The 9,555-nt window shown below is 31.0% G+C and overlaps 1 non-coding gene across 1 annotated transcript; it reads right to left on the minus strand.

Moving 5' to 3' along the window:
* Window positions 1–394: 394 nt before the first annotated feature.
* LOC113594444 (U6 spliceosomal RNA) lies at window positions 395–501 on the minus strand. The gene has a single exon (XR_003414833.1). It is a non-coding gene; the product is annotated as a U6 spliceosomal RNA (small nuclear RNA).
* Window positions 502–9,555: the final 9,054 nt, after the last annotated feature.

A 9,555-nucleotide genomic window follows, 5' to 3' on the forward strand; every position in this document is an offset into this window, starting at 1 on the left:
AGGCTCTGTGCTGACAGCTCAGAGCCTGGAGCCTGCTTCAGATTCTGTGTCTCCCTCTCTCTCTGCCCCTCCCCTGCTTGTGCTCTGTCTCTCTCTCTCCTTCAAAAATAAATACACATTAAAACATTTTTTTAAAAAATAAAGTAAGACTATTGAAGGTTTCATATTTGCTTTACCGCCCACATTTGGCTGTCCTACTGTAGACATGAATTGGGCTTTTTCAGACTTGCATCATGAAGATAGTGCTTTGTGGTAAATGAGGTTTTTATAATGTAAGTAAGGTTTCATAATGATGAAATATGGGGTGTAAGTAGTAAGAAGACAATTTAGATGTTGAAGGGTCTTAACTTTTAAGTAGGGGATAGGATGTTGAAAGATAAATGTAGAGGACAATAAAAGGATGATAGGATTGATAAAGTGTGGGTGTCATCCTTATGCAGGGCCATGCTAATCTTCTCTGTATCATTCCAATTTTAGTATATTTGCTGCTGAAGTGAGCACAGGATGAGAAGGTTTAAAACTTTATTGCTATACATAAGTGATGATGAGTAAATAAAAAATTATACTTTCTTCATGATGAAATTATTTAACATTATGATATTTTATTTCTTTCCACATTGATCAATAGATTAAATGTAATCCCTATTACAGTAACAGGAAGATTTTACTGAGGACCTCAACAATTTACCCGAGAAATTTTATAGATGTGTAAAGTTCATGAATAATGATTATCACAAAATAATAGTAAAAACAATATAGTCCTATCGGTGACATTAACAATGAACCAGTCTTGAAAGTTCAGTACTAGATAAATGTACATATAAGAAATTGTAATATGGTAAAAGTGACACCACATGTCAGTGGGAAACAGATGAATTTTTACTAAATCATTTGGGAAGAAAAGTTATCATTTAGGACAAAAATTATTTACAGAAAACTAGGGCTAAACGTTTATGCTATGTTATATACAAAACATACACCCCACTGACTGTCAAAATGTGAAGGAAAAAACTGTTAGTGTAATCAAAGAAAATTCAGACAATTAATTATTACATAAGGATAGAGATTCATATATTAAACAAATCCACAAAGAATATATCATAAGTAAAATCATGAACTTGACTACATACACACAAAATAGGAATTTCTGTTCAAAGACAGCTTTCTTGAGTAAGGGTACAGTAACAGTATGAGAAAACATTTGTGCCATATAAATCTGAAAATGAATTAATCTTTGAAATATAAAAGTTGTCCTCCATATACCCAAAGTAAATATTACAAAATTAGGAATATTAAATAAACAGGAAATCCACTAGTGGGAAAATCTGTAGAGCTGGTAAGTCCATTGCTATTTTAGGAAATGAATGTTTCTTTCATATATTGCTTGCAAGTCTCTAGAACGATATAGCCATTCTGGAGGTCAACCTCAGAAGAATGTAATGAACTAAGGCAAATATTCACTCTAGGATTAACTCATCCTGCACATATATGAATGGAAATGCTTGCCCTCGTCCACAAGGAATATTTGTGGAGATTTTCCTTTTATGTAGTTTTGTGATATTGATTATTGGAAATAATGTGCATCCCCGCAGTGGGAGGAAGCAGGTAAAATGTGATTAATGCATACAAAGCAACACTCTTAGCAATTATAAGCGGTTAATTTATAAAAAGTGCAACATGGTTGGAGTACCTAATTGTACATACATTACATAATGCTATGTAACATAATGCTTAGTGAAAAAATGAAAAATGTTTTCCAACATATAAAGTAAAATTTAAAATCCTATATATTTAAAATGATACAGACATATTGTAAAATATTTATCAAACACATTGAAGTATATACTTTGGAGAAGAGAGAAACAGTAATGTGATCAACAGGAAATTAATGAAAGAAAACTGGTAGAGCATACTTGCACAGTCAATGGTAGTATAACATTAATGTACATGTTTGACATCTAAATAAAGAAACCTATGATACATACATAATTTTTACTAATTTTGGCTTCAGTTTCTAGACAAAACTGTACTTTCTGTCTTTGCCTTATGTGTAGAATATTGTATTTCTAGAGAACTTTACAAGGATATATGTACATTTGAACTAAAATTGTAGATTTTCTGAAGAGCACTATATTAGTAAGAACATAATTTACAAGTTTTCTTGTTATGCAAGTAAGTTATTTTTCTTGCCTCATAGCTACATTACAAGTCTTGTTTGGCTTCTTTGTAACTTTGAAACAATATGAATAAAATTTCAATACTATTTTGAAAGAATTTCAAATGTCTTCTTTTTTTAGCTTCTAGTTTATTATAGAAAATGTATTTTAAAAATAAAGCACTTGCGGGACACCTGGGAGGCTCAATCGGTTGAGCATCCGGCTCTTGATTTTGGCTCAGGTCATGATCGCAGGGTCCTGGGATGGACCCCCACATTGGGCTCTGTGCTGACAGTGTGGAGTCTGCTTGGGATTCTCTCTCTCTGTCTGTCGCTCTCTGCCCCTCTCCTCTGCACACACACACACACACACACACACACACTCTCTCTCTCTCTCTCTCTCCCTCTCTCTCTCTCTCTCTGAAAATGAAATAAATCTAAAAAAACCCAAGTACTTTCCCTTTGATGTTTCGTTTAAATATGAGAGTCTGAGGCAGAAAGTACAAGAAGCATATCCCGTGATTTCATATTTAATTCAAATTCTTTTTAATCCTTAGTCTTGTAACAGTTCCCTGAAAAAACAGTGGATTTATTATGAATTCAACAAATCAGTATCTTTGCGAACACTAGTTTCTATTGTACTCCTAATAGTATTAAGTTGTTCCTACCAATAGAAATATGATTTTAATTAAGCATAAACTATATTTTCTTCTTTAGAATTAATAAAATTTAACTATATTTATATTGGTGGATTTCATTGTAAAGTTAATATTTAGAAATATTCCACTATGTGTTTTTCACTTAGTTTGACCCTGAATAATGCAAGCTAACTAGCACTTTTCTTTTCCACTTTCAAATTGCTTTTTCTCTTGTCTAGAACTTGAATTTAGAAATGGCAGAATCTCAATAGAGGTAGAGGGTAATTTCCCACAAGACCTGGCTAATTTATAGCTTTCAACACACCAATGACCCCTACAATTTGGCAGTTGCTTCATTAATTCCTCTACACCTGCTCCATTTATCTTGCAAAAAAAAAAAAAAAAAGACAGATAAAAGACACAATCCTCTTTCACTGCAGCTATTTGTGAAGAAAAGTCCTTCATGTCTTTCTGAAGTAAATTGTAACCTGCATTATGGAGAACAAAACGACGGTAGCGTCAGATGAATGTTCCCAGTTTGTCACTGGGATGAAGAAGGAAAGTTTGAACAGCCACATATTTTTGGAAGAAGTTTTTTTCTGCTCTTTGAAATGTTATGGCCATTCAAAGACTTCAGTTTTCACCAGGATCTGCCATCTGAGTCATAAAATTTTAGAATTAAAAAAATAAAAATAAAAATAGTCTGAGATATTTTTAAAAATAATGTGTTCTTATAGTTAATGATAAATTATATAGGCTATCTCTTTCTCTCTCTCTCTCTCTCTATCATTTATCATCTCTCATCTGTATCATCTATGTATCAAATGAAAAAGACCATTTTAAGCTACCTATATTTAATACATTTATAAGAACAAGCATTTTATTTCCATGGAATATAAATGGTAATGTGAGTACTTCTAGCAGCATGGAAAATGTACTTTCATCAACAAGGAGTTTCATTGATTAAAAATAAAACATTTTAGTGTCAAACTTAGGAAAGCATCTATTTAACTGGTTGACTAAGCAAGCACTTTTTTCCTTTCTTTTTTTGCAGTTTTTTCTATCGTTATGAATTTCATAAAAACAAATATAATTTGTATTTTTGTTCCTCTTTTAAGGTAAATGGTTTGAATTATTGGTGTCTAGCAGGTGGCGACATTTTTAAAAATAATATAATTCATAAAATATACTAAGGAAAGCTTTTGAGAATTTGCATTATTAACATATATTAAAGGTAGATATACACTTGAATTAGATATGGGTTCCCTCTTCAGTATTTGTATTTTCTATTATAAATTATTGAGGGTTGGTGATCACTGCAAAGACTGGATGTTTAATTCTTTGGTAAGATCCCCATGCCACTATTGCCAGGAGAAAGGTTTAACTTACACAGAACTACTTCTATTCTTGTGTTTAACTGTATGTATCAAATATGGAGCTCACAAATTCACACCATTGTTATCAACAGAGGCTGAATAAAAACAGAATAGTAAATCATATCACCTCTATAGTCGTCAAAATGGGACCAACTGAAAATCATGCTACACGTGATACAGCCTTGCGGTGTTTATATAGTCAGTCATATTATTTATTTATAAGAATTATAGCATAAAATATAATGTTTCAGATGCCACAAATATTTATGGCATATGTGACTTAAAAAATAACCCATCAACAAGTATTAGTAAATAACATAAGAAAATATTTAAACATAGCATATATAGGCATGTCTAGATACTGCATTACTCTCTCTTTACTTTTTATTAATTCAAACTTACTTCCTAATTCAAATTAAAATATACTTCTAACTGTGGTGGATATCAACAGAAATGGAAATCTGAGAATTCTGCTTCTTTCATATGCGAAGTATAATAAGACATTGATACAACTGTTGGCAAGATGGTGTAACACTTTGTGATTTAGATTTATGTGGGACTGGGATCCTTCTTCAGAAATAATTACAACTGGGTTTATAATTATTTATAAAATAATGAACATTTAATGTAGTTATTTCAAAATGCCATTTACTACTTAAGGTCATTTCTATTAAAATGTTCATAAAATTATTTTTGGCTACAAGAAAGTATACACTTGGCTAATAAATTTCATTTTTTTCTATTTGGAAGTCACTTTAAATATAACAATTGTACAAAGAAAAGTAAAATTTAAAACAAATAAACAACTCCTCCAGGAACATTGAGCTACTAGTGGACCAGAATCATGATTAAAATGCATAATCTAGAACAATGACTAGAATCTCAGTGTATTAATTACCTATTACTGTGTAGCAAATTATCCCCATACTTAATGGTTGATATCTGGAAGGCAAAGCTTCATTTCTTCCATTTGAGAATTTTCTCAATATTTCTTGACACTTAACAGTTCTATATGTAATTAGTTCTATATGTAATATGAATTCTGTATGTAATTAGTTCTATATGTAATATGTAGTTCTATATGTAATTAGTTCTATATGTAATATGTAATTCTTTTCTTTTTTTAGAGTATCTAATTTCTTCTCGCCTCATTTTGTTTGACCTGTTCATGCCTGTGTGCGTGTGTGTGTGTGTGTGTGTGTGTCTGAGTGCTTGTGTTCCTTGTGTATTTTGAAATTTTTATGTGACAGTTCATTGTCTGTTAGGATCTTCTAAAGGGATGTTTGCCTATAAGATGGTATAAACATTGTCAATGAGTTAGCTTTTTATTGTTCACAGTTCTTAGCTAGTCTCACATTAACAGCTAAGTTCTAGGCTCTGAATCACATAAAAGGTTCATTTCTGGGCTTATACAAACAAGAGACCAAGATCTGGTCTTGGGTTTTACCTAAAGTTATTGGACACTTCATTTCCAAATTTAAACATTGGAGAGTAATTATCTCTGCCAAGTTAGAAACAAGTCCACAGACTCTGTTTATTAGGATTATGAAGTTGGACCACAATAGTTTTCTATAATATTTTATATTATAAGTTATAATATTTTAGGCTCAACTCTTCAGGGACTTTACTTTTACAGACCACAAAGATGTTTGTTTCTTGTACTAACCTGTATCTGTCTGCCTATCTTTTATCTATCTGTCATCTGTCATCTATCATATCTATCTATCTATCATCTATCAATCATCAACTGATTGATCAATCTTCTCACTTTTTAAGGTATTTCCCCCTAGACGATAGAGATATTCTTTCAAGAAAAGACCATTTGTAGAAGGACTTATAATAAAGAAGTCACTTGAGGTAAGTAAACATTCACTATTCTGGAAAATATTTGTGGGTTTACATGGACTAGGTATGGGGATTAACATACTAGAAAATCTCTTGCCTATCCTGCTATGTCCAACAGCATGGATGGACCTTGAGTATATTATGCTAAGTGTAATAAGCAGATATATAAAGGCAAGTACTGTATAATATCACTTATATGTAGAATATAAAAGGCTTAACTCATAGAAACCAAAGACTAGAATGCTGGTTACCAGGAGCTAGGGGTTTGGGGAAATGAGGAGATATTGGTCAAAGGGTATAAACTTCCAATCATAAAATGAGTCAGTTTGGGGGATCTAGCATTTAGCATCATAGTTACAGTTAACAATACTGTATTAAACACTTGAAAGTTTCTTCTTTTAAAAGTTAATTTATTTATTTTTGAGAGAGAGAGAGAGAGCAAGTGGGACAGTGGCAGAGAGAGGGAGACAGAGAATCCCAAGCAGGCTCTGCACTATCAGTGTAGGGCTTGACCTGGGGCTGGAACACATGAACCCTGAGATCATGACCTGAGCCAAAACCAAGAGTTGGACACTTAACCACCTGAGCCACCTGGGCTCCCCTATACTTGAAAGTTTCTCAGAGAGTAAATCTTAAGTGTTCTCTCTATAGAAAATAAATGGTAATTATGTGAGATGATGTAACTATATTAAAACTACTATGGTAATCATTATGCATGATGTAAGTATATCAGATCAACACATTGTACACCTTAAAGTCACACAATATTGTAAGTCAATTATATTTCAATAAAGCTGAGAAAAAAGAAAATTTCTGTCCTTAAGAGTTTTTTTTCAGGTTTATTTTTCCAGAAGTAAATAGTGGTTTTCCAATACATTTTGGGATAATAAAATTTGTTAAATAGAATAAAAATTACTATACCCACAGGCGACTAAACTAGGATATTTTGAACAACTGATTAAAAATTGACTTTTTTGGTTTGTATTTTCTTTATTTCATACAATGGAGATTAGTTAATGGACATACTAATCAGGAGTTTGACAAAAGCCATTTCAGACTAAGCCATCATCAGATTTTTTTTTCTTAGAATATTCAACAATTTTTCAAGGCACTAATACAATCATTACCTTAAAAATTCTCTCAAATATATTTGTTGCATTCTGAGTCATATTGGATTACTAGTATCATCTAAAGATTCTTAAATTTATACAATTAAGTTATGGGACTATATGTTACTCATTATAAATAGTTTAATGATAAAAATGATAGAAGAAGAAGGTTGAGTACATTATACATTAAAGTGCCTCATGGATGGCTGCCAACATACATTCTATTTCTATAAAGAATAGTGCAATAATTTAATGAAATCTATAAATGTTACAAAATAATTTTCATGAGAAAATATATCTAATATGCTGATATCTAAATTAGCTGTGATAAGATAGAAGATTCTAATTTAAGAAATACTTAGCAAGTTCATGAGCTTGAATAAATTCATTTTGAATCTAAAAATATAGAATGTAATGTTAAAATGGTATGATGTTATCCAAGAGGTTATTCCTCAGGAGTAGGAAACATTTTTCTATCCTTTTTACTCACAATTTTAAACTTACATAGCATTATAAAATCCTTACTAAAATATAAACTTACATACCAACATGGAAAACATTTTCAATTTATAAAATGATAAGAGTTAATTTATTTAATAAAAATTTAAAAATAAAATTTGGGTTAAAAAATGGCAATAATCAAAATAAAAACTAGAAAAAAACAGAAACCATTTTTTCATGCTAAAAAAGAGAGACAGGGATAATTGCATCTATGTTCATCAGAGATATTGACTTCTGGTTCTCTTTTTGAGAGAGGAAGACATTTTAATCAAAGCAAAATATTTGGCTAAAAACTGCCTAATTTTTTTTCTTGTGCTCTTAAAGTAATCTACTTAGGAAGGTTGCTCCCAAAGTTATTCTCTTTGCTTATTTGTTTTTTAAATATATAAAATCCACAGTACAGACATATTTGAAAACTTGTTTTTTTTCTTTTTGAAATTTTTGATGCTCACTAGAAAGATCACACAGAAAATTATTTTCCAAAGCCAATGTAAGCAATATACTCTATGTCAATATTCTTATATATTTTTGTACATAGACACAGAATGGAGAGAAACAAATGTTTTTTTTTTTAATATGTAGGAAACTAATCAATAGCTTTGTATATCTTTCTCTTTTAATTAAGTCCCAATTATCATTGCAAAACTGAAATAGAAATGCTCCACTGGTTTTATTCACAGGCATGTATAATGCATATATAGCTTAATGACTAAAACAGAAGTCATGGAATTAAGTGAATAACTACACTAGTTTTTGAAAGATACTAATTATACATTTAGTTCAATTGGAGATACTAATTTTAATTGAATTTAGCAAACATACATTTTCAAAATGAATTATTTGATATGAATGCAAAGTGAATTGGTTAATATGAACACAGAAATAAACAATATCCTTAATTATTAATATCTGTTATTTTGTGCAATCGGTTTTTATAGGAGTGTTCAGTAGTATTATTCCATGAAAGCTTTGTTTAAATCCTCTTGTCTTTGATAGTTGTGGTTAGTTGATGTTATCTATTAAATTCCTAAGGATCCTTCAGACCAACAATCAGCAAAATGTGGGCAGGGAAAATGCTCTGGACCATGTACTCTCTGGTCTCCTCCTATAATATCACATTACTTCTCTGATTTCCTTCTTTGACTTACTGCTCTGACCAATAACGTCTGGAAAGTATAATCATAGTTTATAAGCTCACCTCATAGAAGAAAGTTAATTTATATTGAGGTATTTGGACTGCAGTTCAGATTAAGTGCAATGGTAATGCAACTACATGTTTCACACACACACACACACACACACACACACACACACACACACAAGGTAATAAGAGTATAAGAAATAAAGAGATGCTGGTTAAAGCAATTTATTTTATACTCAGTCTATTTGGTATACGAAAAGCTATATTGCTATATAGGAAACAAAATGTGTGTCCTAAATGCTTTACAGGTATTTCTTGTTGAATATTTACTCAGCAGTTAGTGTCTGTGGAATTATGATCTTCCACTTACCTATGAGGAAACTGACAGGTGAACAATTACCTACTGTCAGAACTAGTAAAAAAAGAGCACAGGTGCAAATTTAATCCATATGATTGCCAACTCCCTGTTCTTAACTACCATATTAAAGGGTATCATATAATCATGTAATTGGAGTTCAAGATTAAAAGAAGATAGTGCATCTGACAGAAAATGAATAATGGAAGAGATAAAGTCTAAGAATATTCGGAAACTGATGACACAATAAATAACTGATTTTAGTTTTTTTAAACCAAATTGAATAAATACAGAGAAAAACCACCCCAAGACACATAATACTAAACCTAATGAAAACAAATCTTATAAGAGAGCCAGAAAATAAAATCATATTATTTTCAAAAGACATGAGGAAACTGATGATTGATTACTCAAATATAGAACCAAGCAGAAGAG

This window comes from Acinonyx jubatus, chromosome C2 (genome assembly GCF_027475565.1).
Source record: "Acinonyx jubatus isolate Ajub_Pintada_27869175 chromosome C2, VMU_Ajub_asm_v1.0, whole genome shotgun sequence".
Lineage (NCBI taxonomy): Eukaryota > Metazoa > Chordata > Mammalia > Carnivora > Felidae > Acinonyx > Acinonyx jubatus.